Here is a 25,636-nt window from a genome sequence, read left to right as displayed (position 1 = left end):
ACTCACTCACTGCCTAAAGGGGCTCCCTGGCACTCACTCACTCCCTAAAGGGGCTCCCTGGCACTCACTCACTGCCTAAAGGGGCTCCCTGGCACTCTCTCACTCCCTAAAGGGGCTCCCTGGCACTCACTCACTGCCTAAAGGGGCTCCCTGGCACTCACTCACTCCCTAAAGGGGCTCCCTGGCACTCACTCACTGCCTAAACGGGCTCCCTGTCACTTACTCACTACCTAAAGGGGCTCCCTGGCACTCACTCACTGCCTAAAGGGGCTCCCTGGCACTCACTCACTGCCTAAAGGGGCTCCCTGTCACTCACTCACTGCCTAAAGAGGCTCCCTGTCACTCACTCACTGCCTAAAGGGGCTCCCTGGCACTCACTCACTGCCTAAAGGGCTCCCTGTCACTCACTCACTGCCTGAAGGGCCTCCCTGGCACTCACTCACTGCCTGAAGGGGCTCCCTGGCACTCACTCACTGCCTAAAGGGGCTTCCTGTACTCACTCACTGCCTAAAGGGGCTCCCTGTCACTCACTCACTGCCTAAAGGGGCTCCCTGTCACTCACTCACTACCTAAAGGGGCTCCCTGTCACTCACTCCCTAAAGGGGCTCCCTGTCACTCACTCACTGCCTAAAGGGGCTCCCTGTCACTAACTCCCTAAAGGGGCTCCCTGGCACTTACCCCCTAAAGGGGCTCCCTGGCACTCACTCACTGCCTAAAGGGGCTCCCTGGCACTCACTCACTCCCTAAAGGGGCTCCCTGGCACTCACTCACTGCCTAAAGGGGCTCCCTGGCACTCACTCACTCCCTAAAGGGGCTCCCTGGCACTCACTCACTGCCTAAAGGGGCTCCCTGTCACTTACTTACTACCTAAAGGGGCTCCCTGGCACTCACTCACTGCCTAAAGGGGCTCCCTGGCACTCACTCACTGCCTAAAGGGGCTCCCTGTCACTCACTCACTGCCTAAAGAGGCTCCCTGTCACTCACTCACTGCCTAAAGGGGCTCCCTGTCACTCACTCACTGCCTAAAGGGCTCCCTGTCACTCACTCACTGCCTGAAGGGCCTCCCTGGCACTCACTCACTGCCTGAAGGGGCTCCCTGGCACTCACTCACTGCCTGAAGGGGCTCCCTGGCACTCACTCACTGCCTAAAGGGGCTCCCTGGCACTCACTCCCTACCTAAAGGGGCTCCCTGTCACTCACTATTGGGGTCCCTGTCACTCACTACCTAACTGGAGGCGCCTGTCACTCACTAGCTAACCTGGGGGTCCCTGTCACTCACTACCTAACTTGGGGGCTACCATATTAAGGGGGCATTCTGCCTATTTATGTGAATGCTGTCTATTTATGTGCCTCATGACTGCTGAATTTGTCTTGTTGGGAGCCTTATGATTTGTTGAGGGCCTCAAAATTGCTGAATTTGTCTTGTTGGGGGCCTCATGATTGCAGAATTTGTCTTGTTGGGGGCCTCATGATTTGTTGGAGGCCTCATGATTGCTGAATTTGTCTTGTTGGGGGTCACATGATTGCTAACTGCGAGACTATGGGAAAAGCTGAATCCTTATCATATGAGACAATAGTATTAAACCTACTTTTTTAGCATTTTAAAACAGAAAATAAAACTGGGAGGTTCTAAAAAATTGAATACATTTTTCAGGAGTAGGATGGATGAAATTGTTTATCTTCACAGTCTATTTTCAACTTGGATTTTCCATAATGTTCATGTATGAGTTAAAACGTTTGTACAGTATTTAGTTTAAATTGCTGTTGCCACTTTGCGATAGATAAGTGACTTTTGGGTTGCAGTTTGGGCACTCGGCCTCCAAAAGGTTTGCCAGCCCACCACTGTCATAATCTAATGTCCCACCATTGCTAGGTTCATGTAAATTTGTCTCCACCCGTTACCACACCTATATTCTGGTCCATGGCCCACCCATTTTTCGGTGCGGTGCGATAAGCACGCCGCACAACGTGATCCTCATATTTTTGGCACGCTAGCTGCAGTGTGCTGAATTCTGCTGCCTACAGTATGTACAGTATACGCTGTTCTCTCGTGCCTGCACTGTGTGCTGATTTACCTCCAGTGTGTACAGTGTAAGGTGTTACTCTGTGCCTTTACTGATTGTAAACCAGCTATATTGTATGCTGATCCCTGCTACTTTCAGTATGTACAGTATTAGCTGTAAAGCCTGGTACACACATACAATTTTGATTAGCCAATTTTAGCTCTGTTCATAAAATTCATTGTCTGTTGGCCCACTTACTGCACGGGGGTGGTAAAATTGGGGGTCAGTGATTGACCAATCAAAATTGTATGTGCGTATACATCTTTGATCTATGCCTATACTGATTGTAAATTATCCAAATAAAGGACAGGGGGCTCCATCCAATATTTCGATGGGCAGGCCCGTTATCTGTAGCTTACACCGCTGCTAAGTTCATGTATATTTGGCCCCACCCATGGCCACGCCCACTCACCTCATGGTCACGCCCATTTTTTGCCGCTGTGCGCGCCCGCATATACCTCCGCCGCCTGGTGCCCACAGGTGCCCCCGTTCTCCAAGGACCCTAGAAACGCCCCTGATTGTATATAGGGACAGGTAAAATGTAAACACCTAGGCAATGTTGTAGGATGACTAGAATCCTGTCAGACAGTCCATGCCACAATACATATGCTGTAATTTTATCAGAAGTACTATTACTATTCTCTGAAACAGATGAGTAATGCAATCTGGTGTGCATTTGGGCAGCCAATGAGAGTGACACATGTGAATAGACATGGAAGGATGTTAACCCCATTTTATAGTATAAGAGGATATTAGATTATGTCCTCGGATGTTAATGGCCTTTGGCTACTTTTCAGCCTAGAGAATGTCAGCTCTGAGGCCCAGTCAGCATCTTTCTCAAAAGGTGGCTTCCTGAGCCAGAGGAATTCCCTGATTGTGATCAGCTAGCCAAGTGTCCTTCCATGCCAGAAATTAGACATTTTCCTCTGGATAAAGTTTTATTTCTGTTTCATTGTCTTATTTTTGTAAACGTTGTTTTGTGTCATTGTAATTTCTGTTTTCGTACATATTATTTTTGTAAATATGCTTCTGCCCTGTTCCACCATTTGGAATATTAAATATTTATTTAATAATTTAGTCTTCTTGGTACTAAGTAGAGAATTTGCATTTCCAAAAGAGACTGCAGAGTGCCTGGTATCAGGATCGGTTGTTTCATTGCTAGCTGTGTGAGATTACATTATGTGCGGCGCTTTTGTCTTTAGGTCTAAAGCCCAAGGCTGATCTAGAGTATGTGACCGACAGCCTAAGGGCCCTTTTCCACCAGCGCTGGCTGAATCGCAAAAACGCAAACCGCTAGCGATTTTACAATCGCTACGGTTTGCTTTTTAACATAGGAATCGCGGTAGGTCATTTCCACTACCGCGATTCGTTTTTGCCAGGAACGGTAACGCGCAGCGGAGCGATAATTGCCGCGATTTTGCTATGCAGTGCATAGCATAGCAAAATCGCGGCCGCGAACGTCGGGGAATCGCCGGTAATTGCGATTCAGCAATCGCTAGCGTTCAGCGTGAACGCTAGCGATTGCTAGTGGAAAAGGGCCCTTAGTGAGCACGGTTTAGGATCAGTGTATGGAATCATTGTAACTGCCATAGACAGGGACAGATCTCCTTGCAGCACAGGAGTCTGTGTATATGGTGTCTACCAGATTTGTTTGCAGATGACTGCTAGTGGTGGCTGAGTCTTGCAAGTTGTGGGTGAGGATAATTACCTCGTTTTATCCTTAAAGTAATACTGCTTCCTCCTCCAGATTTGGTCAACACCATCAGGTCCTGTCTCTGCTGGCTTGTCGTAGGGCTGGGTCCTGACAGGGAGGTTGGTGCTGAAAGGAACTTATTGCTTTCTTGTTGGCAGTTAAAGTGGACCTGAACTCTTTCACAGGACAGAAGGAAAACATACAGAAATGCACCCTGTATGTATTTAGAGAGTTTAGCCTGTCTAATTCCCCCTCATATGTGATTAAGCACAAGTTTTAATTAGATCCCTCAGCTGTGTCACCTGCCTGCCATGGCTGAGAGCTAATTGGTAAACACAGGATGCGAACCATAGTTCTGCTTCCATGAAAGCAAGAAGTCTTGCAACTGCAGATTTATTGCAGGTTTGGTATCAGCTGTAATAACAACATGCTTTTCTTTAAAGGTCATTATGCTGTTGCTTATCTTTTAGAGCAGAGAGGAAGTTCTGCGTTCAGGTGCGCTTAAGAGGAATTTAACTTGCTACAACATTTTGGATGGCAGCAAAGGGGAATTTGGAAATTGCAATCCACTGATTATTGAAATATGAAATGATGTATTTAGGTTTGTGCCTGGCATTTTTGCCTTAAATAGTCACCATAATGACATATAGTAGATTGTAATTCATTATTCAGGCTATACAATGTTAATTATCCTGGTATGAGCATCATAAATGTGTCCTCTAACTATATGTTGCTGTATATTGGTCTGCAGCCCTGTCATTTATAAAGTAATACTGTAAAAAATAAGCATTATTCATAAAGTTACATTCCGATAAGTTCCTCTTTGCGAAAAAATCAGCACACCATCCAGTATGAACATTCCAAAATTCTGACATGTATGTAGCCTTTAGGGGCAAGAGTTAGACAGCCTTGTTGACAGAGTTGTTGCTCCTGTGTTCAATAAAACTGTCCTTGCCCCTTCCAGCGTCTTTGTTAAGTTTGAACCAAATTGAAACCTGCCAGCCTGCTTCAGTCACTTGGGTAGGAGGATGGGTCACTCACAACAAAAAATGCATCCCATTTCTTTTACTTCCAAATATCTTAGGCCTCTTGCACACTGCACGCGATTCAGATTCAGATTCCGCTTTTTAATCAGTTTTTACATCCGATTCAGATTCCGATTTGCAGTGTGCAGGGAGCAAACTGAAAATCGGAATTTGAATCGGATGTAAAAACTGATTAAAAAGCGGAATCTGAATCTGAATTGCTTGCAGTGTGCAAGAGGCCTTAATCTTTAATGTTTTCTTACAAAAAGTGGAAAATATTTTGCTCTGTTTTATTACCCCTACTGATAAATATAGCATTCACTTTAACGGATGCCAAAATAATCAATTTATCTTGTCTCAAGATTGAGGCTAATTGCTGGGTGCTTCCTTGCAGAGTGTGTTGGAGGTGGGAAGGCGTATCCTTCCTACAGACAACATCTAATTTTATCATCCTATGTGAAGGAGAATGGCCACATCTAGAGGGTTGATGCTCGTTTTCTGCTTCTCAGATATAAGTGCCTGTAATTATATGAAGAGAATTCCCTGAGTGATAAAATTAAAATCTACAACAGATACATTTGAAAAGTCACACCAAGATTGCACTGACTTATTTAATATTAGAGATGTGGTTAAATTTTAAAGGGGCACTCTATCCACTGCTAGTGTTTCTTTTTTTTCTTTGGCGGTAAGATCTCAGTGCTAATGTTTTAAAGTCTGCACCACTGTGACTATTGGGATATCCCTTTTTTATAGTGTTGTGCAGAATGCGAAAGAAGAAGTGCAAATGCTTTAAGGTGGGTGAACTAAATTAGAAACTATGGGGAAAAAAAGATCCTGATGTCAAAACATAAAGGTAGCCAGTGGTGATTGATCTTCATACTGTGATGGCATTTTTATGAAACAGGCCTTCAACTAACATGTTTTTCTTGTTGTTTTCCATCTTAGGTTTTTTGTTTTGTCCAGTCATTGCCATCAGTGGATTTTACTAAGTCAGGAAGTTTTACGGATTCTCCTACATTAATGGCCTCAATTCACTAACCTTAACTCCTGTCTTTAATAACTCTTCATAGCAGGTTTACATTATCACCATGGTGATATAATTGTGATAACTGTACAAACAGCTCAGAAGAGTTATTAAAGACAGGAGATAACCTTAGTGAATTGAGGCCATTCTGGGTCTCTGGAGGATGATGTCAATGGCATAAGTCAAGATTTGAAACAGAACAAAAGTGTGCAAGAAAGTATGGGCAACTAGGGAGGTATGGAATGTCCACCCCTGTTTTCTATATTGTGGGAGAGGTGGGTTGGTTTTCATGGGCTGAGACTGACCTCTTTACAGTAATTTACTGTTGCTATGCAGAATGTCCTCATTTAAGGGTTTGCATGTCAGATCTTAAAGAGAAACTCCGACCAAGAATTGAACTTTATCCCAATCAGTAGCTGATACCCACTTTTACATGAAAAATATAATGATTTTCACAAACAGACCATCAGGGGGCGCTGTATGACTGATTTTGTGCTGAAACCCCTCCCACAAGAGGCTCTGGTACCGTACGGTACTCTGGGCAAACTGCCACAATGTAACAATGACACACACAGGAAATGGCTGTTTATAGCTGTCTAACAGCTACATAATCTGCCCACAGTAACAATGTCACCATGTAATACATGTCAGAATGTGAATCTGGGAGAGGAAAGATTTTACAATGAGCAAACACTGACTAAATCATGTATACATAATTATTGTAAAAATTAAGCACCTTTTTATATTAAATTATTTTCACTGGAGTTCCTCTTTAATGTTGCAGGTTAGTCAAGTCAGCACATGGAGCCTGGGATATAAAATGAAGAGAGCTGTGGACCAACAGAGCAAGTTCCTGCTGCCCTTCATGAGCTCCCTACCCATCTGTGGTTTGACATCCTGAAACCATTACATATATATATATATATACTGTATATATATATATATATATATATATATATATATATATATATATATATATATAAATATATAATCTTTTTATTGAATAATTAGAGATTATGCATACAGGCATTATGCAGAAGAAACAAAGGAAACATAATTTATAATAGTATTTAATAATTATCCAAACTAAAGTAAATGGTCCACGAATAGCATCTGTGAAATAACACACATACAGTGGACCAGAAAGATAATACATACTTATTTTCTAAATAATGCATAGACGTGTAGTTGAGCAAGTTCATGGTTGTGTTTGATACTGATTAGCATTAGAAGTATGAGACTTTTGCTTACACAATTATAATATAACTGTTGTTGCTTGGACAGTGGTGACAGGTCTAACAAGATTATTTTAGTTAATTATTTGAGTTAAGTACCGTAATATGTTAATTGTGTTTTAAACCTAAATAAAGTTTTAATAATCCATTTGTTTTAAAAATATGACAGCAATTGCTTTGTTATTAAAATAAATATTAAAGGGTTAAAGCAGGGGTCCCCAAACTTTTTGGGTCAAGGATAGAGATGGCTCAAACTTCCGATTTTAGGAATCGAACCGCAATAGACTTCAATGGGCAGGCGAACTTTCAAAACTACAAACACTATTTGTGGCCACAAAAGTGATGGAAAAGATGTTTCAAGGGGTCAAGGGGGCATGGCAGAGTGGGATACATGTCAAAAGTCCCGGATTTGACGCACAGCAGGGTTTTAAGGGCAGAAATCACATTGCATGGCTAAATTGGAGGCATGAAGTGTTTTAAAACATCTTCCGTGTGTATACATCAATCAGGGAGTGTAATTAGTGTCAGATGTTATGATATTCAGACAAAAAGGAGGAATCTAACCACTGGGCGCATCCGAAAGTTAGGGCGTCTTCAAGCTGTCTGAAAAGGCTTATCATTTCCTCCAGCCTCTTTTTGTGGTTGTTGTCCTGATTTTCTGGCGCCCGGACTTCAGGTTTATTTTGATTGTTTGGTTGTGCTGAGACCCTGTTGGAGATCTCATGCATTTGATTTTTGATGCTCAATTTGAGGTCATTCCATTTTTGAAACTGATGGGTGTTCTCTAATAGTTCAACTTCTTCCAAGGCTTCTTCCAAAGCTTCCAAAGGATCTTCCATCTTGTGTCTCAGCTGTGCAGCAGGAGTAATCCAAATGAAGAAAAAGACAGATGTGCTTATTCCTGCGCTGCTGAGACACTCAGTGGTTGTGGAAATGCTCCCAGGTGCTGCTCCGAATGGTGGGTGGTACCAGCAATCTGTACAAAATTGAGAAAAGAGACGGGAGCGCCTCTATGGTGCGTTAACGTTTTAATTTATAAAAGCGCATCAAAATTACACTTACAGTGTATAAAAGAAAGTTAGGAGTTTCTCAAAGCCTGCTGGCAACTCCTCTCCTAGCTCTCTCGCTTGGCCAGGGCGAAGAGAGCGATGGTACGATGTGGAGTGGGGTCTGGTGGGCGGGGCCTCGTCACGCCGTTGCCGTCTGACGTCGAACTTTATCACAATATGCTAATTTTTTGAGGACCTGTACAAAGCCATATTATATCAGGCAATCATTTCGAGACCCATATATCTGATTCAACGTTCAAAATTCAAAGTTCAAAATTCATAAACAGATCATTTTCTAATTCCTTTTTTCTAAATATGCGTTAAAAAATATCATAGACAGATCAGAGCATAAATAAAAGAGGCAGGAGTGGGTGGTTAAAGGTTAGAGGTGAAGCCCAACGGGAAGTAATGAGGATAGAGGTGGCACGAAGTATCGGGGGAGGGATATAGCCTTATACAAGCTAGTAAAATTATGTATAGGGGATAGTGGGAGGATCCAGAGAGTGGAGGGGGAAGGGGTGGGTTTATGAATTTTGAACGTTGAATCAGATATATGGGTCTCAAAATGATTGCCTGATATAATAAGGCTTTGTATATATATATAGGAATTTTTTATCAATTTTTTATCAATTTTTTATAATTCTCATATAACATTGTATGTTGTCCTATTTTCTACACTTTGTTTCATTTATGATTGATTGTGTTTTTAAGTCATGATTTACGTTAATAGTGATTTGTGTCTAGTGTTATGAATTGTCCCTGATTGCTGCCATTTTTATCTAAAGGCACACCTATAGACCTGAGGAAGCGGTTTTGACCGTGAAATGCATTGTCATTTGTGCCCCAATAAAATTTGAGAAGTATGTACTACTGCCTTAGGAATGAGTTTTACTGCTATAAGGTAGGAACTATAGTACCCTACTCCTAACTCTTTTTTGATTGATACGAACTACTGACATATGTCCACGGGCGCCTCCTACTTTCTCCCAGCCTCAACAGGCTGGACAGCATGAAAGACCCCATCTGCACAAAGTTGGATGCCGACGTACTAGCCATCTCCTCTTGCTCTTCCTCAGTGATGCTGAGTAAGTTCTTCTCCTCCCCCCAGCCACGAACAATACCACGGGAAAGGTGAGCAGCAAAAGCCCCCTGCGACGCCTGCTGCAGTTGTTCTTCTGCCTCCTCCTCAAAAAAAACACCTTCCTCGTCTGACTCCTCTTCCCCAGACAACGACTCCTCCTCCTCCCCCCTCCTCTGTGCTGCCGCAGGTGTTGACAAAACATCTGGTTCAGGTCATGATGGCTCCCACAACTCTTCCTCCTTTTCCTGTTCACGTTCCTGTTCACACTCCTCTACAGCTTGATCCACCACTCTATGCACGGCACGCTCCAGGAAGAAAACATATGGGATCAAGTCACTGATGGCACCTTCACTAAAACTCACCAGGTTTGTCACCTCCTCAAACGGACACATAAGCCTGCAGGCTTGGCAACAAAATCCCCAGCTCCCCAGAGCCTGTCCTTTGATTGTAGGTGTACAGATAGTCATTGACGGCTTTCTCATGTTGTAGCAGGAGGCCTAACATGAGGCGCATTGAATTACAGCGAGTCGGGCTATCGCAAATCAAGCACCTCACCAGCAAGTTGTTTCTCTGCTGAATATCGGCCAAGCGTGCCATGGAAGTGTAGGAATGCCTGAAATGCCCACACACCTTCCTGGACTGCTTCAGGACCTCCTGTAAGCCTGGGTACTTACAAACAGATTTTGGATTATTAGATTCAGCACATGTGCCATGCAGGGTACATGTGTCAACTTTCCCAAACTCAAAGCCGAAATGAGATTGCCGCCGTTGTCACACACCATGTTGCTGATCTCCAGTTGGTACGGGGTCAGCCACTGATCCACCTGTTTGTTCAGACCAGCCAGGAGAGCTGCTCCAGTGTGACCCTCGGCTTTGAGGCAAGACATGTCCAAGATGGTGTGACACCGTCGTACCTGGCATGCAGAATAGACCCTGGGGAGCTGGTGTGTAGTTGGAGTGGATATCGCAGCAGTAGAGTGGCACTGCCACTCAGCCAAGGAGGAGGAGGATGACAGCGAAGAGGATGTAGCAGGAGGAGAAGGAGAGGAGGTGGCAGCAGGCCTGCCTGCAAGCAGTGGGGGTGTCACAACTAGGTCCACTGCACAGCCACGTACTCCCTGATTGCCAGCGGTCACCAGGTTGACCCAATGTGCAGTATAAGTAATGTACCTGCCCCAACCGTGCTTTGCAGACCAGGCATCCATGGTCAGATGGCCCCTCGACCTAACGCTGTGACACCACTTGCCTTTCAACATCACGGTACAGTTTGGGTATCGCCTTTTTTGAGAAATAATTGCGGCCTGGTATCTTCCACTGCGGTGTCCCATTCGCCACAAATTTTCAGAAGGCCTCAGAGTCCACCAACTGGTATGGTAACAGCTGGCGAGCTAACAGTTCCACCAAGCCATCTGTCAGACGCCGGGCAAGGGGGTGACTGGCAGACATTGTATACTGTACACAGATGTTGCACTCCTCTTGATAATGGTAGAGCCTACTCCCCCCCTTATTATACCACTACTTTGATTACACACACATATTGTCCCCTTCACTTATCCTAATAATAAATACGCGGACTGCTTGACTTTGGAATAATTTAAGGCCATAGCAGCCCAACTTTTATTAAGCCCAATTAACAATAAACCAAACACATCATATAAGGAACAATAAATCACTATATCAAACAATCCACAGAGAGCTGGGGTACAGGGGTCCGGAGGTAACCGACTGGAGTATCAAAACAACCCCCGCGTGACATGCAGCCTTGTAACCGGCCCCCAGCCGCGAGCCCCGGCTCGGGGACAGCTGCATGCCCAAAGTCATCTTTTCTTGTCGTGCTCTTAAGCAAACCGGATTTTGCCCCGCGGCAAATCCGCTTCCAAACGTAACCACCCTCCGGATCCCCCTTTTACCCCTCCGCTGCCATGACAATCGAAACCTAAAGGAAGTAAACAGAAAACATACAGGGAGGGAGGGAGGGAGCTTCTTCTTCCTTTTCCCTAACGGACTGCCCCGCCCCCTTCCCTTGCCGCCTTACCCAGCAGACCCCTGCTTCCCTCTCCGCCCAGCCTAGAACACACCCACCTCCTTAACCCTCTAATCCCCAGGGGAAGAACGGCTACCCCATCATGCTGGGCCCTGCGCATACGCTGGCTCCAGCTCCAGGCCCTTACTTGATAATGGTAGAGCCTACTCCCCCCCTTATTATACCACTACTTTGATTACACACACATATTGTCCCCTTCACTTATCCTAATAATAAATACGCGGACTGCTTGACTTTGGAATAATTTAAGGCCATAGCAGCCCAACTTTTATTAAGCCCAATTAACAATAAACCAAACACATCATATAAGGAACAATAAATCACTATATCAAACAATCCACAGAGAGCTGGGGTACAGGGGTCCGGAGGTAACCGACTGGAGTATCAAAACAACCCCCGCGTGACATGCAGCCTTGTAACCGGCCCCCAGCCGCGAGCCCCGGCTCGGGGACAGCTGCATGCCCAAAGTCATCTTTTCTTGTCGTGCTCTTAAGCAAACCGGATTTTGCCCCGCGGCAAATCCGCTTCCAAACGTAACCACCCTCCGGATCCCCCTTTTACCCCTCCACCACGAAAGGCATGAACCCTTATGCCCTTGAGGCCCCCAACCTCAAAGCTCTCTGTATCCCCTCCTCAATCCCGAGAGCCCACAAGTCCGTTCCAATTTCGTTGAGGTGTACCCCATCTCTTCGGAGAAACACGCCAGTGTCTTCTTCCAACTCCATGTGCCTGATGGCTAACCCACCATTTCGCACAAAAAATCTTCCCACCTCCTTGTTTAGCTTAATCCTAGCCTTATTCACCTTTATAACTGAATTCGCCAACCTCCAATATTCCCTGGCCACGACATCAGACCACACTAGGATCGCTTCTGGAAATACGGAATTGATCCTCATAAAATCAAACTTGATTTCCTTAATGATGATCCGAGTAGACCTGGAGGCAAGGTCATTGCCCCCAACATGAAGCACCAAGATGTCCGGAGCCCTGTCCAATCTTGCCAACCTATGCAGCTCTGGCAACAAGCCAGGCCACACCATTCCTGGGAAACCCAACCAGCGGATACAAACCTGATCCCGGGGAAATCCCAACTGGCGACCTTCGGGCCTTACATCAGCCCTTCTGGCGCCCCTGCTCACATAAGAGTGGCCGACGATCCAAACATGAATCGGAGAACCTGCAACAAGAAAAAACGAGCTGACAGCAACAACTCCTGTAGTCGGCCGCCCCCTCTCCCCCCCCCCCCTTTACATTAAATGGGGTCTAATGTATGATTTATAGCGCAGTGATTCCCAGCGACCAATACGCTTGATAACCTCCTCCCCTAAACCCCAGCGGGACGCCTCAGTAGCCGCACCAATTCTGAAGGAGTAGGAGGCGAACTCGGAATGCGGAAGACCCAATGAACGTAAACATTTTCGAAATAACGCCACAAACTGGAATCTTGACAGGGGAACGCCATCCTGATGCACCAAAAATACCGTAGCCTGGGAAGGCCGACCTGCCTGAAACCCAGCCACGTTCGCGTGCGGGCATAAAGGCCCGCCTACCGGAAAAAGAGTAATAGACCTGCCCCTGCCCGCCTGGTCGGTTTTAGAGCGTGGCAGATGAATAACCAAGGAGTCGCCGTGTACCGTGACATGCTTTGCGAGGATGCCTCCCACTCCTGCCTTACTGTGACTCACCAGCTCACTAATCCTAAAAGCCCCAAAAAAAGCAAGGACAAATGCTGTTCTAAATAAACCCACCTCATAAGTGGACGAGCATATCCCATGGAGAACTCCTACCAGCCTGCCCAGCAAATCAAACGTGACCGGGCGCCTGGCCTCCCTGCGCACAGCCCCTACTCGATAACCCTTTAACGCCTGTCGAACCCTGAAATCCTTTGTAACATCCGTAAGCCCCCTAATCTTGAACCAAAACGCCAGCGCCGATAATTTCTTCGCCACCACAGAAGCCCCAATCCCTTCCACGAAATTATTCCCTAAAAAATACAATAACAAGCACAGCCTGTCCTCATCGGAATTGCAGCCCCCCACTTGCGCCGTCAAAGCGTCCCACGTGTTCCATATTACCGTGTACGCTGCTGATGACGACGCCGATAACGACCTCCCAATCATGCAGGAAACGGCCCGAAGGGAATCTTCCACGCCGTGGATGGGCAAGGAACCCCACGCTCTTCTGCCGTGGGAGCCGCAGCCCGGAACCTGTCCCACTGAAAACGAGAAAGGGCATCAGCAATCACGTTGTCGACCCCCGGTATATGAACAGCAAACAAATACGTATTTAACCGCAGGCATTCCAACACCAGCTGCCGCAGTAGGCGTATAACCGGGAGAGAGAATGCCGAGCAACTATTGATCGCCATCACCACTCCCATGTTGTCGCAATGAATTCTCACTCGTTTGTTTGTCAACTGCTGACCCCATACTTGTAGTGCCACTACTATGGGGAACAATTCCAACAGGACCAAGTTGGAGGTGAAGCCTGCCTCAATCCACGAAGCATCCCACGGGGCCGCACACCACTGCCCCGCCAGGAATGCCCCGAAGCCCTGGGAGCCCGATGCGTCGGTGAACAAATCTAAATCCCTGTTACTCACCGTTTCCTGCATCCAAAAGGCCCTGCAATTGAATTCTGCCAGAAATGTAAGCCACACTTTCAGGTCCGCCCGCAGCTCCGCAGTCATCCGAATGCGGTGATGCGAGGCGGACACTCCTGCTGTTGCCAAGGATAACCGCCTGCAGAATATACGCCCCATGGGCATAATCCTGCAGGCGAAGTTCAACTTCCCCACCAGTGATTGCACCTCCCTCAAAGTAACCTTCTTGCTCCTGAAAACAGCCAAAATGGACTCCCTGAGGTCATCCACCTTGTCTTGTGGCAAACTGCATTCCATAGATACCGTATCAATGGTAATGCCCAAGAACTTCAATGCTGTAGCCGGCCCCTCCGTCTTCTCCTCCGCCAATGGAACCCCGAAACGCTCGCAAACATGCCGCATAGTGGCCAGCACGTAGGCGCAATCGGGAGAATTCGCCGCCCCCATGAACAAAAAATCATCCAAATAATGGATGACTGATTGAACATCCGACACATCCTTCACCACCCATTCCAAGAAACTACTGAACCGTTCAAAATATGCGCAGGAAATGGAGCACCCCATGGGAAGACACCTATCCACGAAATACTCACCTTTCCAAAAACATCCCAATAACCTAAAACTAGACGGGTGCACCGGGAGCAACCTAAAAGCGGATTCAATGTCTGTCTTCGCTAAAAGTGTGCCCTGACCCAAACGCCTAACCCAGCTCAAAGCCTCGTCAAACGACGTGTAAACAACTGACACGTCATCGCTGGACAAACCATCATTAACCGACGAGCCACGAGGAAAGGATAAATGGTGAATCAAACGGAAGGATCCCGGATCCTTCTTCGGGACCACCCCTAACGGTGATACCACTAGGTCCTCCAATGGACAGGATTGGAAAGGGCCCGCTAATCGACCTGCAACAACCTCTTTTTCTAACTTTTTATCAACAACTTCAGGGCGATCATTTGCGGACTTCAAATTCCGAAAGGGGGGTACTGAACGCAACGAACAACTGCTCGGGATCACAAAACCTTCCTCAAATCCTAAACTCAAAAACTCCGCCACCTCCCCTTTAGGATACCGTCTTAGAAACCCCGCCATCTCTGCCACCCTCACTGGCGTCGTCCCTTTTGTACCCAGAATCGGAGGACTTGTTCTTTTTCTGTTTGTAACACTTTGCCGCAGCATGCGAGCCTCCGCAGTAGGAGCACTCATGTTTAAAGCGGCAGGAGTGCCCGAAACGACAGGACCCTTCATTGTACTGCCAACAAACCCCTTTTCCTCTATTTGCTGGCTGGGCGCCTGAAGCCGACCCGCTGCCCGACCCGAGAAAGGACTGAGGGCCCCTGGTAGGAATCATCAGCCGCATCCACAGGGTAATGTCCTTGTGGTCCCACCGGACCTCCGGACGCACCGCTTTCGTTTGCCGAAATTGCTCATCGTAACGCAACCATGCGTTACCCCCGTACGACCGACAGGCTTCCCCAATGGAGTCCATATACCCGAACAAAGCAGAACAGTGTTCCGGTTGCCTTTCCCCAATCACACTTGCCAGAGTCGAGAACGCCTGAAACCAATTCTGGAAAGTGCGTGGTATTAACCTATACCTCCGCTCCTCCTCTCTTTTCTTTTCGTCTGGCTTCCCCTTATCTAAATTAAACTTCTCAAGGGGCAGCAACGAGAATATCTCGATATACTCCCCTCTCCAAATACGCTCCTTCACCTCCTGTTTCAAATGAGAACCCAGGAGGCCATTAAAACAAACGTACAATTCTGCATGCGCCGCATCCGCCAACCGCACCTGACCCGCCCCATGGGAACTTGCCAATTCGCTCGCAACAACCTGCGTCTGTACCGCGACCTCGGCCTGAACCCCGACCGCTCCTAACCCCACAGGGGGTGCTACCTGAACCACCCCTTGTGCTAGTGGCACCAAACTAGGGGGAGCTGCCGCTGCTGGGGGAACGGTGGGAACCCCAGACCCCACACCCGGAATCACCAACCCTGGGACCGGAGGGGCCCACGCCCCCACCGGTGACCCCTGTGACTCTGCGAGGAGAGACCCCACGGGACCCCCCGATACTATTGGCCCACCCAGCACCCCTTGGGCCTGCCCACCTTGTGGTTGCTCACCTGGTCTGGGAACCCCACCCTCACCCCCTGGACCACCCCCGCACATACCCCACAGCAAAGAGGCTAACGCTTTAACAGCCGCTAAACCGGCCTCACCTGGCTGCTCTGGACGCAAGTCCCCGCCAGCCGTCACTCCGGATCCTTCCGTTGCGTCCACGACATCCTCCTCTGGATTCTTCCACCGGCGTAGAGCTACCCCTGGCCGCCTGGCCACTGGGGTGGTGGTGACGCTGCTGGGCCTGCTGTCCCCTCGTTTCCTGGCCTCTCTTGCCTTGTGCTGCCTTGGAGGATTTTCCTGTCCTGCCCCCGCTGCTGGAGGTCTTGCCCCCTCCACTACCCGAACGGGCCGCCGCCGCTTTGGAGGTAGCGGCGCCCGCAGTGTGGGTGTCCTTCTGCTGGGCCCTCTTAGTCTGGCGCGCCGCGCGGGGACTAATGGCCGCATGTCCTGGAGGCGAAGCTGCCCGTCTGCTGGCGGAGGAACCGGATGTCCCTTCTCCTGGAGAGCCTTGCCGGCATGTGGGATTCCTCCCGCCCGACCCGCGCGACCCAGCGGAAGATCGCTTAGCGGGGGGTGGCGGAGGGTCCCGGGGGGGGCTCCCTGCACGGCGTTGCGCTCTGCTCTGGGGTTCTGGGCTAAGCCGCTCCGGCGGCCGGGACAATCTCCTCTCCTCACCTTGCTCGGCGGGGGCACTGGGCGCAGCAGCCGCTGGCGGCTCGCTGGACACCACAGTCCCCGTAGAAGTGCCCACATCCATTGCTGCCAACTGAAGCTGGACCCAGGAAGGGCCCCTTGACGCAGCCTCTGCACGGATTGTCGCAACAAGCTGCTCCAGGGTCTCCATTGCTAGCTTCTTCCTTTTCCCTAACGGACTGCCCCGCCCCCTTCCCTTGCCGCCTTACCCAGCAGACCCCTGCTTCCCTCTCCGCCCAGCCTAGAACACACCCACCTCCTTAACCCTCTAATCCCCAGGGGAAGAACGGCTACCCCATTATGCTGGGCCCTGCGCATACGCTGGCTCCAGCTCCAGGCCCTTACTTTCTGGATATAATTTGCACTCTCTAACTACCGGTTCACAACACCGCAGCACAGTCACCTAGTAATAGTCAAAATGGTGTTAGCGCTCAAAACGGTATCCTGGGATTGTAGATGCAGCACTGTCTCTGAATCCTTCCAATACAGTATATCTTCATACAGTCAATCCTCAGGCGAGATGTACATACAAGGAGAAAAAACAAAGGGAACAACACATAGGGCTCGATTCACAAAGCGGTGCTAACCTAGTTAGAGACTTAAGGCGTGATAACCATTGCACCACGCTGGTGAAAAGCCAGTTTAGGCATGATAAGTTTAGGTGTGATAAGTTTAGGTGTGATAAGTTTAGGCATGTTAAAGGGGCACTACAGCGAAAAATTGTAAAATTTAAAATATGTGCAAACATATACAAATAAAAGTGCCTTTTTTTCCAGAGTAAAATGAGCCATAAATTACTTTTCTCCTATGTTGCTGTCACTTACAGTAGGTAGTAGAAATCTGACAGAAGTGACAGGGTTTGGACTAGTCTATCTCTTCATAGAGGATTCTCAGCAAGGCTTTCATTCTTTATAAAGATATTCTCTAAAAAGGATTCATACAAAGATGCTGGCCGGCTTCCCTGCTCCCTACACAGTTTTTGGCAGTTGGACAGAGCAACTGCCATTCACTAAGTGCTTTTGAAAATAAATATATCCCTGATAATCCCCTATAAAGAGTTGGACTAGTCCAAAACCTGTCACTTCTGTCAGATTTCTACTACCTACTGTAAGTGACAGCAACATAGGAGAAAAGTAATTTATAACTCATTTTACTCTGGAAAAAAATGTTCTTCTTATTTGTATATGCTTGCACATATTTTAAATGTTATCGTTTTTCGCTGTAGTGCCCCTTTAAGTTTAGGTGTGATAAGTTTAGGCATGATAAGTTTAAGCACCAACTGGGTTAGCACCGCAGTGCACAGCTGATCAAAAGTTTTGCGCTAGCAAAGTCTGGTGCACTACGCATAGAGTTTAATGGCGCTGCTTTGCGTGCGGGACTTTGCGTGCGATCTAAACTTATCTAAACTTAGCATGCCTAAACTTATCATGCCTAAACTTATCACGCCTAAACTTATCACGCCTAAACTGGCTTTTCACCAGCTTGGTGCAATGGTTATCATGCCTAAAGTCTCTAACTGGGTTAGCACCACTTTGTGAATCGAGCCCATAGTGTAATACCATCAAGCACTATATGTAACCTCCACCTGCCATGCAACACACTTCAACCCAGTGAGGCACATGTAGTGGTAATCGAATGCGCTCACCAGATTCAGTGGCTGCTCAATCACAAACAGCAGTAAAAGCCTGTTCCTCAGATCCACTCAATCACAGCACCTTCTCTCCTGACTGCAGTAGCTTCTGATCCTCAGGATCACCTTTAATCTCATACATATAAAGAGAAACAGCAGGACATAGTGCAGTATCTCAGAACTTTTTGCACCTTCACCTTCTCCCTAGTGCAAACACAAAGACTTGTGCACTTCACCCCGTGTTCTAACCACCAATACACAGATGCGTTCACCAGATTCTACTGCTGCTCCATTACAAACAGCATAAGCGTTTTGTGTATATGTTCCAATCCTGCAATCTTCTACTCGGCAACGTTTACACCAAATGTATCCTTAAAAAGTAAACAGACGCTTCCATAGCGCAATAAAACTTTTAATAAGTAGTAAAAAAGTAGATATCCACTCACGTTCCAATATGATAAAAGCGTATAACATATACAATCCAGTGTCCTGGATCCTACAAACATGCCTCCTCCGTATGCTGCCCTCTAGCTCCACCCAACGCGTTTCTTCCTCAGACTCATCAGGGGCTAATTTTTGGTTGGCATACCGGAGTTTATATTTGCCAAAACCCTCCCATTGCACCCTACGTAGGTACTGAGTAGTGACCGGCTTACCACGCTCTGGAACCTCCTCCCCCTCTGCTATGGACTCTATTCTAATAAACTACATTACCCATACATCGAATGCGAGGCACTTCTGGTCCGGCGCTGGCAAGAACTACACTACCCATTATCCTCAGCCGCGTCACTTCCGGTTTCGCCTTTAGCAAATATCTATGATTAGATGGCAGGAAGGGGCCTCCTATTCTTCCCCACGCAAGCCCATTGGTCACCTGCACATTACCCACCTATCCCCGCCCCGCAGCCACAATCAAATATATGCAAAAACATAATTACTTCATACAAAAAATGAATAATAATAAAAATAAAAATAAATTACTAACAATGAATTGGGCTTCTACATTGCTGGTCAAACTATTACAATTAACTTACAGGTCCAGCAGATCTTATCCTTATATTTAAAACATCGCCATCGAATTCTATCATGTAAAACACATTTTTATTTATATTTTTATCTTTATTTTTATTTTTCCTTTTTTCCTTGTTTAAGGACACATCGGGTGGCCACACTGACAAGCAGGGAAGGAGCCAATAAGAATTGGAGTAGCCTCTGGAGCATCTGCAAGCTTCCCTCTACGGTGGTGAGTACCTAACTTTTTTTGAGTTCAGATTTGCTTTAACTAGAAGTATCCCCTGTACAGTATGCACCATGTTCCGCCTCAAAGACGTATTATTCAGCAGCGTGTCCTTCAGATTGCATAACTTGCAGCATTTATCTCAAAAAACATATTTAGATAGGTGAAGTATTGACCACTATTAACATAGTTTGTAGTAGGCAGTACATTCCTCAAACATATTTAGGCATCATTTCACATCAACGGGTAGAGATTACTCCACTCTAAATCACCAAACATTAGTAGTCAGCCAAAAACACCAAGCATAATTATGCCTTTTGGTCTGCAGCCTAGCATAATAGTGATCTCTCTCATGTACCCTTTACTTCTTACTATTCCCAGGTGGACAACTGCCCGCCCCCCCTTCATAGTATTCTCTAGTGGTCTAGTGGACCAATCTCCCCCTTACATGATGCCCTGGTAGTCTAGTGGTCCCCCTATCTCCATCACAGTATTGCTTGGTGGTCTTGTGCTCCCCCTCCCTCTTAGAGTATGCCTTGATGGTCTAGTGATTCCCCCCAATCCCGCTCACAGTATTCTAGTGGTCTCTTTCACCCTTACAGTATGCATTGGTGGTCTAGTGGGGCCCTATCTCCCTCACAGTATTCCCTGGTAGCAAAGACGTAGCTAGGGTTTTCAGCACCCAGGGACAAAGACCATTTTTGCGCCCCTGAGATGCCTGGGCAGTGCAACATGCGCTGCGCCAAAATGAGCATGGCCATACAACAGAATGTGTTCCATGGCCATCAGTGTAGCTAAATGTACATAAACTTAGCAGCGGTGTAAGTTAAGACAAATACCATTAATATTTTTTTTTCTCCTGGCAGACTCAAAGCGCTTCAGCTGCAGCCACTAGGGTGTGCTTAGTAGGCAGTAGCAGTCTAGCCCAAGGACTATAGTCTAGCCCAAGGACTCCTTACTGAATAGATGCTGGCTTAGTGAACAGGAAGAGCCTAGATTCAAAGCCTGGTTTCCTCCTGAATCAGAGGCAGATCCCTTAATCAGTATCCCTTGTTTGTTTTCTTACATTGTACAGCGCCACGGAATATGTTGGCACGTTATAAATAATAATAATAATAATACTGTCACTTACAACATCCAGCCTGCAGGCCAAATAGGCCTGCCCAAAAGGTCAGGGGACCCGGTACCGGCAATAGAGGCAGCGGAGAAAGGTGGCGTGGGAGTGATCCAGGCTAATGGGGCTGGAGGAAGCCCCAGGTATGTATAACATCTTTTTCTCGTTGTCTCTGGTTCTCTTTAAGAAAGACCATATTGTGGGTAATCAACCTGGCACAAGCACAGGGGAGCTGCAGTCAGAGGTTGGCATGAGAATGCAGCTCCATAGCTTTGTACCAGTGGTGCTCACCGCCAGGTCGTGATCACGCTTACGCGTGGATTCACGACCATTTTGACGCATTCCGCCTCGGACACGCTAAGCCGTGAATAGATTTTCAACCACGAAAATCTGCTTCGGCTTCGCGTGAATGCGGACAGAAATCCGCATTCACGCTCGTGAAACCCGGCGCTGAAGTCGTGGTTAGCGGAAATGCGTCAAACTATGCGGAAGTGACACATTGCAGGCCAATCAGAGGGCCCCAGCCAGGCCCTAGCAACCAATCACAGGAGGGGAGCTATGCCCTCCCCTCCTGAATATAAAGCGGTGGCCATGATGGAAAAGCTCTGTCCTTGCTAGACTGTGGTGCTGAGAGGATTATCTCCAGGCCATTGTTGTTTGAGCAAGTGCATTTATTGTGTTAAAAACAAAGCGTTTTTTTTGCTTACACTGCTCTTATACTGTACACAGTTAGCTAGTCAGTGAGTGATTGCTGTAGTTAGTTGTAGTCAGTGTAGTGTAGTGGGAGTGTGGGAGTCTAGTGATTATTTAACTGTGTGTAGTGCAGGCAGGTTCAGTGCTGCAGTGTAGTCAGTGTAGTGGGAGTGGGGATTATCTGTGTGTAGTGCAGGCAGGCAGGTTAGTGCAGCTGCAGTGTTCACTTGTATATTCCAGTGACAGTTATACACTTGTACTATTTGCAGGCAGCCAGTCACACTGCCGGCGCCGCCACTCTCTGCCAGCGCTGTTCATTCATTCTGTCAGTGACCTTGCACCGTGCCCAGTGCCCACTGCTCGCTCGCTGGCATATAAGCATCTCATTACACAGTGTGACATCCTTGTCTGCCCACTGCATCCTTCAGTGACCTAGTTGTATATCCAGTGCCCACTGCTGTGCCCACTGCATCCTTCAGTGACTTTGTACTGTGCCCACTGCATCCTTCAGTGACCTAGTTGTATATCCAGTGCCCACTGCTGTGCCCACTGCATCCTTCAGTGACCTAGTTGTATATCCAGTGCCCACTGCTGTGCCCACTGCATCCTTCAGTGACCTAGTTGTATATCCAGTGCCCACTGCTGTGCCCACTGCATCCTTCAGTGACCTTGTACTGTGCCCACTGCATCCTTCAGTGACCTAGTTGTATATCCAGTGCCCACTGCTGTGCCCACTGCATCCTTCAGTGACCTAGTTGTATATCCAGTGCCCACTGCTGTGCCCACTGCATCCTTCAGTGACCTTGTACTGTGCCCACTGCATCCTTCAGTGACCTAGTTGTATATCCAGTGCCCACTGCATCCTTCAGTGACCTTGTACTGTGCCCACTGCATCCTACAGTGACCTAGTTGTATATCCAGTGCCCACTGCTGTGCCCACTGCATCCTTCAGTGACCTAGTTGTATATCCAGTGCCCACTGCTGTGCCCACTGCATCCTTCAGTGACCTTGTACTGTGCCCACTGCATCCTTCAGTGACCTAGTTGTATATCCAGTGCCCACTGCTGTGCCCACTGCATCCTTCAGTGACCTTGTACTGTGCCCACTGCATCCTTCAGTGACCTAGTTGTATATCCAGTGCCCACTGCTGTGCCCACTGCATCCTTCAGTGACCTTGTACTGTGCCCACTGCATCCTTCAGTGACCTAGTTGTATATCCAGTGCCCACTGCTGTGCCCACTGCATCCTTTAGTGACCTTGTACTGTGCCCACTGCATCCTTCAGTGACCTAGTTGTATATCCAGTGCCCACTGCTGTGCCCACTGCATCCTTCAGTGACCTTGTACTGTGCCCACTGTATCCTTCAGTGACCTAGTTGTATATCCAGTGCCCACTACTGTGACCACTGCATCCTTCAGTGACCTTGTACTGTGCCCACTGCATCCTTCAGTGCCGTTGTACTGTGCCTGGTGTATCCTTCAGTGACCTTGTACTGTGCCCACTGCATCCAGTGATTCATTACTAGCAACATGTCTGGCAGGGTTTCGCGGGGTGAGAGGAAAGGGAGTTCAATTGCCTCAGCCACTTCTGGGACTGCTCCACGTCCAGGGAGAGGACGCCCAGCTGTACGTGGTCGTGATGCAGCAGAAAGGGGGGCAGCAAAGCCTGGGCCGAGTCAGCGGACGCCATTGTCCAAATATTTTAAAGTTTCTGGTCCCCGTGTGGTGGTTGAGCAAATGGAACCTGACGTACTCATGGACATCATGACTTCCTCCCAGACCTCTACTGTGAGCACCACTCCAAGCAGCAGCAGCAGCCAACGTCCCACGCTTGTTGTGACATCCACCCCAGCACCCACTGGTCAGCAGCCCTCCCAGGATGACAGCGTTCTGTCCCTCAGTCCGGCATCTGGGAACCTGCTGATGCAAGAAGCTCAGGACTTACTGGGGACTGATGTGGCAGAGATTGAGATCGGGCCACAATCACAAGCGTTGTTGAGTTCTGGTGATGAAGAAGAGGGGTCTGTGTCTGGGGATGTAGGGACAGAAGAGGAGGCGGGGGAGTCAGAGGAAGAGCTGGATTATGATGATGCTGCTGATGATGACGACGTTGTGGACCCTAACTATGTGCAGCCTGCTGAGTCCGTGGAAGAATGTTCAGAGGCAGAGCAGGATGACGAGTCACCTCGGCCTAGGCAAGGATATCGCCATATGTCAGGCAGGGGCAGGGGCATCGGCAGCAGTGGGCGTGGAGGAAGTAGACAGGACACTGCTTCAGCCGGCACCACCACCATGCAACCCCCGGCAACTACTACCACACATTGTTCCGCTGCACCCTCTGCTAGTGGGGGCCGCAGTAAATTAAAGTCACCAGTGTGGGATTGCTTTGATGAATGTACTGATGACAAAAGGTATGCGGGGTGCAGGTTATGCAGCAAAAGATTGAGCCGTGGGAAAAGTCTGAGCAAGATGGGTACCTCATCCCTCCAGGGCCACCTGAGAAGCCGCCACTGCCGCGAGTATGCGGAGTTTAAGAGGAAGCAGGCACTGCTGGCAGGGGTTCCTGAGAGCAGAAGGCCCACCAGCGCAGCAGCATCATCCCTCCCTCAGGGTCGTGAATCCCCCACAGCAGCAGCAGTAGTAGCACGCAAGCGCTCTTCCACCTCGGCTACTCAGGAGTCAGGACACAGACATTGAGGCTGGCAGCCAGTGTTCGTCTCTCTCCTCTGTCTCCCCTGCATCCCAGCGTCGTCAGACCCTGCTGAGCGACACCTTTCAGGGTCTGACCAAGCCTCTGCCTCCAAGCCACAGGCGGATCCGCAAACTAAATGGCTTGCTGGCCCGGGCCATGGCATCACAGCTGCTTCCCTACTCCCTGATGCAGGAGGGGAGCGCCATGCGGACGCTGCTCCAATTTGGCATCCCCGAGTGGCAGTCCCCAGTCGCCACTATTTCAGCAGGAGCACGATCCCAGCACTCCACAAGTTTGCGGTGGAAAACGTGGCCCGTTCCCTGGACTACTCTGTGGGCAAGCGGGTCCACGTGACCATGGACTCGTGGAGTAGCAGATTTGGGACAGGTCGCTACCTGTCCTTTACGGCCCACTGGGTGACACTGATGGAAGGGAGGGAGGACAAGAGCGCATCAGCCCAGCTAGTGGTGCCACCACGCGGGATCAGGGGGGATGCAGAAGGGTCCTGTCACGACACTCCCTTTGCACCCGGAAAGCAAGCCCGCCTCGGCAGCAGCAGCGCCAAGCCTCGGCACTGCCAAGCCCTTTTAAAATTGGTGACCCCGGGGAAGGAGAGGCTTATGGCCACCAATGTCCTGGCCGCCCTCAGGAAGCAGGAGCGGAGGTGGCTGACCCCCAGAGGCCTGGAAGTGGGGTATGTGGCAGCCGATAACGGGGCCAACCTGGTGGCAGCAGTGCAGCAGGGAAACCTCCAGCACATCCCCTGCTTGGCCCACGTGCAGAGGGCCCAACCGTCCCGATCTCGTCGGGACTGTCACGATTTGGGGGGGCTCTCCCGCTGTCACGGTATGAGCCCCCCAAGTCCCGGCGGCAGTGGGCAGCAGTAAAAAAAAAAATGATCGAGGCGCCAGCCGCGCGTGGTATGCCGGATGCGGCCATATCATTACTACCTCCCTCCCTCCTTCCCTTGAGATCTGCCCCCCCTGTGTCCCCGTTAGCAGAGTGTGCAGCGAGCGGAGCGGGCAGTCATTACCTGTGTCCATGCACGGGTACCGATGTCCGGTTTCACTCTGCTTCCTGTGACGTCACAGGAAGCAGGAAGCTGGATGAAGACATCGGTACCCGCGCATAGACACAGGTAATGACAGCCCGCTCCGCTCGCTGCGCACTCTGCTAACGGGGACACAGGGGGGGCAGATCTCAAGGGAAGGAGGGAGGGATGTAGTAATGATATGGCCGCATCCCGCATACCACGCGCGGCTGGCGCCTCGATCATTTTTTTTTGTGCAGTGGCACCCATCCTCCCCACCCACGGGCACCCTTACCCTCTTCCCCACCCACGGGCACCCTTACCCTTAATTAAAACAAAATAAGGGCATAAATATTATTTAATATTATTTAAAAAAACATTTCAAAAAACGATGGTGGGCGTGTGTAGGGGGTGTGGTAGGGGGTGTGGTTAGGGGTGTGGCCAGTGTCCCGGTTTCATAGTTTAAAATGTTGGGAGGTATGCCCACGTGCTCAATCTTGTGGTGCAGCGCTTCTTGCGCACCTACCAGGTGATGAGCGAGCTGCTGCAGGATGCCCGGGCGGTGGTACGCTTTTTCCGCCTGTCAGCCACTGCCTCTGCACTCTTGTCC

This window comes from Hyperolius riggenbachi, chromosome 6 (genome assembly GCF_040937935.1).
Source record: "Hyperolius riggenbachi isolate aHypRig1 chromosome 6, aHypRig1.pri, whole genome shotgun sequence".
Classification (NCBI taxonomy): Eukaryota; Metazoa; Chordata; class Amphibia; order Anura; family Hyperoliidae; genus Hyperolius; species Hyperolius riggenbachi.
This window is presented reverse-complemented; position numbering follows the sequence as displayed.